Source organism: Mobula hypostoma, chromosome 10, assembly GCF_963921235.1.
Source record: "Mobula hypostoma chromosome 10, sMobHyp1.1, whole genome shotgun sequence".
Taxonomy (NCBI): Eukaryota; Metazoa; Chordata; class Chondrichthyes; order Myliobatiformes; family Myliobatidae; genus Mobula; species Mobula hypostoma.
In genome coordinates, this window is record NC_086106.1 from 10,909,139 (window position 1) to 10,916,418 (window position 7,280).

The following is a 7,280-nucleotide window of genomic DNA, read 5'->3' on the forward strand; positions in this document are numbered from 1 at the left end:
CAGGAAGGGAAAAGTCCATCATAGACAAAGTTCTTCCCACACACTGAGAACATTTACAAGAAGCAATGCCACGAAAAGCAACATCCATCATGACAGACCTCCACCATCCAGGCCATGCTCTCTCCTCGGAGATGCCATCAGGCAGGAGGTACAGGAGCCTCAGGTCCCACACCACCAGGTTCAGGAACAGTTATTACCCCTCAACCATCAGGCTCTCAAACCAGCGTGGGTAACTTCACTCACCTCAACATGGAACTAATTCCACAACCTACAGACTAACTTTCAAGGACTCTACAACTCATGTTCTCAGTATTATTTATTTGTTATTTGCATTTTTTCTTTCTTTTTTGCCCGTCTTTGTTTACCCCTAACTTTTTAGGAACTATTGTATTTCTTTATTTGCCTGTGAATGCCCACAGGAAAATGAAGGCTTTTACAGAAAAATGGTTGGCATAGTAGACTGGCGGTCAACGTACCCCTACTACGGTACCAGTGACACAGGTTCAAATCCCGCCACTGTCTGTAAGGAGTTTGTATGATCTCACCATGACCACATAGCTCTCCTCTGTCTGATCCAGTTTCCTCCCACATTCCAAAAACGTACGAGTTCCAGTGACATACGAGTTAGTAGGTTAATTGGTCACACGAGTGTAATTGCCAGGTGGTGGGGGTGGAGACACGTCTCTACCAATGGAGGTGTAAGGCGCACCTTCCCTCCGCTAGCCCGTAGCTCACCCTTAGAGCAAGGTGTAGAACCCTGATCAGGGTCACGTGAAGCCATGGGGGCAGGTGGTGGGCGGTCGCTTGAGCAGCTGGTGCATATCATAAGTCTTGGTTACATTACCACTGACGCCAGGCAGACGATCTCTGAAGAGTATTGATAACGGCTGGGGTCACCCATCTTGTGAAGACACTGCCCAGAAGAAAGCGATGGCAAACCCCTTCTGTAGAAAAATTTGCCAAGAACAATCACAGTCATGGGACCATGATCACCCAAGTCATACGACCTGGCACGTAATGATGATGTCATATGACATGGCACATAATGATGATGATGAATGTAATGGGACTCATTGTATCCTGTTACCTGTTACCGTGTTGTATTTGTAAATCAAAAATAATAAAATAATAAAAATCAACCTCAGGGTAGCATATGGTACAATGTTGGTACTTCGGTAATAAATATAATCTGACATTGAACTGGCGGCTGCTACAATTGGTTGCCAATGGAACTGAAAGCAATGTAATCCCCAGGGCAATATTCCCCAGTCTTGGCCATACGATGGAAAGAAGGTCGTTGATGATTTGACTACTAGAGGTCATGGGTTAAGGGTGAAAGGTGAAATATTTAAGGGGAACCTGAGGAGGTACGAGTATGGAACAAGTTGCCAGCGGGTTAGATTTTAACGTTTAAGAGAAGTTTGGATGAGTACACTGATGGGAAGGCTACGGTTCTGGGTGTAGGTCGATGGGAACTAGGAACCAGAAGGCCCTGTTTCTGTGTTCTGTGACTCTATGATGAAGTAGCTGGCGATTTTCCTGAGGGACACCCGTAGAGAAATCTTCTGGCTGAGATGATTGATCTCCTACAGGGATAGCTGTCCTCCTTTGTGACTCCAGCCACCGGGGGGGTGGGGGCCTTCCCCACCCCCCTCGGCTGACTCCAGTTACAGCAGGGTGCCCTGATGCCACATACAAAGGAATTCAGATCTTTGGTTCTTGTTTGGACTAGGACTGTGATGGACCCTGATCTGGATAAAACCCAAAACAGCATTTTTGAAAGTGTTGCTTCCTCAACCATTATTCTTATTTATGATAGGCCACTTGAAGCTGAACTCAAGTAAAATTTTAGACTACTTGTGTCACCTAGGAATTTGGAGAAACAAGATATTATCTTTATTTGAATGTAACGTGTTTAACAGGGCTGATGCTCTGCAATAGTTCAACTAAGCTAAAACTGTTTTGTTGATGATTTTCATTTGTACTCAGTGTCTGAGGCTTCTCCCTTAAGTGTCCAACAATAATCAGCCAGCGTTGATGGATTCCAGTTGCCCTGATACCGTTCCTCCATGATCGTAATGTCCTGGAGAAACCTTTCACCGTGCTCGTCACTGACAGTGCCAAGATTTGCAGGGAAGAAGTCGAAATAGGAATGCAGGAAATGAATCTTTAGTGACATGTTGCAATTCATGGTTTTGTGTGCTTGAAGCATGTTGTCAACCAGCTGCACATAGTTTGGTGCTCTGTAGTTGCCAAGAAAATTTTCAACACCATCCTAGAATGCCTTCCATGCGATTTTTGCCAGTCCCACTAAAAGTTCTTCGATTTGCCTGTCGTTGATGACCTGTTTGATATGTGGGCCAACAAAAAATGCCTTTCTTAACTTGGCATCAGTTACGAATTTTGAATTGAACTAACAAGTATAGGCAATTTCGAAACAAAAAGTGGTGCGTGATAGGGAAATTTCATAGTGATTTTCATGATCAGCAGCCCAACATCTTTTAGACACACTCAAAAGAATTCAGGAAGCAAAACCTTTGTTGTCCAGTGTTAGATTATGAAGTCATGCAGTCCTCTTTTATTGTCATTTAGTAATACATGCATTAGGAAATGATACAATATTCCTCCGGTGTGATATCACAAAACACAGGACAGATCAAGATTGAAAAAACTAACAAAACCACATAATTATAACATATAGTCACAACAGTGCGACAATACCATAACTTGATGAAGAACAGTCTATGAGCACAGTAAAAAGTTCAAAGTCTCTCAAATGTCCCACATCTCACGCAGACTGGAGAAGGAAGAAAACTCTCCCTGCCACGCCTGACCACAGTCTGACTCAGTCATCTGAAAACTTCGAGCCTCCGATCAGCTCTCCGACACCGAGTACTGAGCGCCGTCTCTGTCCGAACGATTCAACCTCAATCTCGGTCGCCAACAGCAGGCAAAACCGGGGATTTTGAGGCCTTCCCTCCGGAAGATTCTCGATCGCGCAGTATCAACAGCAGCGAACGGGCGTTTCAGAAATTTCTCCAAATGTTCCTCTGTGCTTTCACGTCTGTCACCATCAAATCAGGATTGTCCACGGCCCCTATTTAATGGATACAATATCATTTTCACCGGAGAGCTGCACATGCGCAGCGCGCTGCTATCTCTCCTCCCGCCTGTAATCATTACTGAAGATGCCCAATTGGACAGACCCTATTGCCTTGCTTTTGGCTAATGCTTTCAAGAATATCTAGGTTACCTTGTCTGTAGAGCAGTCATCGCCTGCTGCTGGAGATCAGCCTGCATGCAGTACTGTTTGTTCACACATCCCTGTTTTAATTTGAATCAAGTTTATTATACAAGATTCAAGGATGTTCAGCGTAAAGGAGAAGGAAATGATTGTTACTCCAGATCTGTGCAGCTTTAAAAAAAACCACAATAAGCATAAAATGTGTCTCTGAGATGCAGTACTGCGCAAAAGCCTTGGGCACATATTTATAGCTCAGGTGACAAAGAATTGCACAGCACTGCATTTGTCAACGTGGAGCGGAGACCGTGTGTACATCTGCTGGGAAATGCGCGGGAGGGGTGTGGGACAGCTGGCAGAGGAGTACCAGGGTTGTATGGATGGCACACGTGCAGCCCCAAGACACTGGGCAAGGTCATCTGATTCCAATCAATTGGTTTATTGATCATTACAGAATGTCTCTCTGATGCTTCCTGCTCCCTTCCCCTTTCCCCAAACATGATTCCCCTCTCCCTGCCCCCTTCCCACTCTCAGTTCTCAAATAGAGACCCGTATCAGAATCAGGTTTATCATCACTCACGTATGTCATGAAATTTGTTTTTTTTTGCAGCAGTACAGTGTAATACATAAAACTACTACAGTACTGTGCAAAAGTCTTAGGCACCCGAGCTATATATTTTCTTCTTCTTCTTCTTTTCTTACAGAAACATCTGCATGATGCTAAGCTCGGGCACGTCATCAGCGATGTTACCTGGGGTTGTTGGGTGTTTTGGGTCTTTCAACATCATACACCCTCGCCTGGGTGACCCGACCGGGGTTGATCAGACCCCGGCCTGTGCCCTAGCGGCAACCTACGGATCTGCCCTCTTTATCCAGAGCCATCTTGACGCTTTCCCTGCTGCATCTGCGGTGGTAGAAATGACTCTCCTTCTTCTCTCTCCCGTGATTCCAAGTGCAGTGTATACTTTGCAGAGCGACTGTCCTGCAAAGCCACGACACCCGACCTCCACGGGCCAGCACTGTCCTCTCCAGCCTCTTCTTTGGCAGTTGTTCTTCAGATCTTCATACTTGGCTCTTTTCCGCTCGTTGGCCTCCTCCATGCGTTCTTCCCACGGCATGGTAAACTCAAGCATTAGAACGTGATTCGATGAGTCGGAGCACAACACAATGTCGGGCCGCAATGTAGTCTGTGTGATGTGGGGAGGAACCTGCAGCTGTTTTCCCAGGTCTGCTTTTAGCTTCCAGTCCTGCGCAGTGAAGAGCAACCCGGTTGCTTGCTGGTGTTCTGTTGGTCTTTCCCCCTCTTCGACACAGCAGATGGTATTCTTGACCGGACTGGTTTTCCGGCAGATGTTAAGGGTGCTGCAGATTGTCTCAGCAACTGTCCGGAGGACCTGGTCATGCCGACACCAATAATGGCCATCAGCAAGAGCTCCGGGGCAGCAGCTCAGAATATGCTCTAGTGTACCGGTCTTCTCACAGAGGGGGCAAGCTGGCCGTTCTGCAAGGCCCCAGCAGTGCAGGTTGGACAGGCCAGGAAGGACGTCATAAACAGTCTGGATAAGGAACTTGATGCGGTGTGAATCCACCTTCCAGAGGTTGTTCCACGTGATCTTTCGCTCGATCACCTGCTCCCATTTGGTCCAGGCTCCTTGCTGTTTCATTGCCACTGCTCTGCTGGTCCTCTCCTCCTCCACAGCTGCCCTTACTTCATTCTGGACCAGTTCTCGTCGATCTTTCCCTTGTACTTTGTCAAAATGGGGGACTTCAAGGCTTCCGAGTCCAACTCTTCCCTGGGCGACTGCCCCCACCAGCACTTTGTGGTGCAGACGTGCTTCAGCTTCTTCCACTGCAGCCTCTGCTCTCCACTCTCTTCCAGTTCTCACCGCCACTCTTGCTCCAGCAACCTTTGGATCTGAAGATTCCTGGAACTGCAGCACCTCTCTTGCTCGCAAAACCTTGAACTCCTCCTCGATGGATTTCAGGGGGAGCCTCAGTTTGCAGTTATTCCCGTACGGAGCGATGCTGCTGATGTTCCTTGGTAAACCCAGCCACCTTCGCAGGAACCTGCTGACTACCCTCTCTAATTCAGCAACAGTGGAAACTGGAAACTAATAGAGAAGCAGTGGCCAGAGGATTCTTGGTAGTATCCTTGCTGGTAAATCCATGCTTTAAACCGCCCTGGAAGGCCAGTGTTGTCAACCTCTTGCAACCATTGTTTAAACTCCCCACAGGTGTTTCTTATTGCCGCCTTATCTCTGAGTGTTGCATCAAACATCTTCCCAAGACTTTTAACAGGGTACTCTGTGATGGTAGGAATTGGAATGTCTTCAAACAAGAAACGAAAATTCCCATGTATTCTCCCCTTCTTCAGCACTACTGATCTTGATTTTGCAGGCTTAAAGGACATCCTTGCCCACCTCATCAACCTTTCCAGCCCCTTAAGAATCCACCTAGCACCAGGCACCGACTCTGCAGTGATAGTCAGATCATCCATGAAGGGTCGTATTGGTGGTTGGCGGATCCCAGATCTTGATTTTGGGTCTCGACACTCTGGCTCTGCAGATTTTACCAGCATGTTCGTTGCCAGGGTGAAAAGGATGACTGAGATTGTGCAGCCTGTGATGATACCAATCTCCAGCCTGCACCAGTCTGGTGTTATTGGCCCTGTTGAGACTCTCAGCTGGAATTTGTTGTAGTAGTCCATAAGAAGGCTTCTGATTCCTTCAGAAACATGGTGTCTCTTCAGAGCGTCTTCAACAACCTTGTGGGGCATTGATCCATAGGCATTGGCCAAATCCGACCACAAAACCACTAAGTCACCCTTATTCTCTCTGGCCTCTCTCAGGAGCTGTGTGATGACTCCAGTGTGCTCCAAGCAGCCTGGTGCCCTTGGAACGCCACCCTTCTGGACAGAGGTGTCAATGTAATTGTTCCTCAGGAAGAACTCTGTTAGGCACTTTGCCACCACGCTGAAGAAGATCCTCCCTTCAACACTCAGTAAGGATATTATCCTAAACTGGCTGATGTTCTCGGAGCTCTCTTCTTTTGGAATCCACACTCCATTTGCATACTTCTATTGCTTGGGCACTTTGCCTCTCTTCCAGACGAGCTTGAGGATTCTCCACAGCCACCGGAGAGTAGATGTTGTAGGTGGTGCCACTCGGACCGGGAGCTGAGCCAGCTCTGGCTCTCTTGACTACTTGCTGAACCTCCTTGAAGAGAGGCTCTCGAAGGTCGAAAGCCTCTGTTGGTTCTGCGATGAGGGCCTCGCAGTCTCCCAGTTCAACTTCTCTGTCCGGGTTACTGAAGATGCTTCAAAGATGGCGGTCCATCTGTTCCTTTGTGCAGGACAGTTTTCCGCTCCTCTTCTGACCCAGCGGCTGTTGGGTGAACTGAAATGGGTCACTGATAAGTGCAGATCTTTTCTGTGCTCTTTCTCTCCTACACCTCCAATGTTGCTCCACTCTTCCCAGAGCCTTTTCCTCAGCATCACATGCAGTTCGTCCAGTGGCGCCCTTTCCTCATGGTTTGCCAATTTATGTTGTTGCTTGAGTGCCTTGAGTTCTTTCCGGATGTTGTGGATCTTGGTGGCTCTGCTGTTTTTAACAAATGGCTGTCTGGCCCACATCTCTTCCTCGGTACCAAATCTTTCTGCTGCCACAGTTATGATCACTGTTGTCATTATCTGTGGTCTCCTCTCCACACCACCTTTGGCCACTGTTTCCAACACTAGATCTACCTCCTCATCAAATCTGACTTGGTCCAACCAAGCAGAGTCCACTGTCAAGAAGGCCCACCATTGTCTTTACTTCCTGAGAAAACTAAAGAAATTTGGCCTGTCCCCTAAAACCCTCACTAATTTTTATAGTTGCACCATAGAAAGCATTCTTCTCGGGTGCATCACAACCTGGTATGGAAGTTGTCCTGTCCAAGACCAGAAGAAGCTGCAGAAGATCATGATCACGGCCCAGCACATCACACAAACCAATTTTCCAACCTTGGACTCACTTTACACCGCACGCTGTCGGAGCAGTGC

At 47.4% G+C, this 7,280-nt stretch overlaps 1 pseudogene; it reads right to left on the reverse strand.

Moving 5' to 3' along the window:
• Positions 1-4,092: 4,092 nt before the first annotated feature.
• On the reverse strand, positions 4,093-6,926 carry LOC134353204 (uncharacterized; annotated as a pseudogene).
• Between the last annotated feature and the right edge of the window lie 354 nt (positions 6,927-7,280).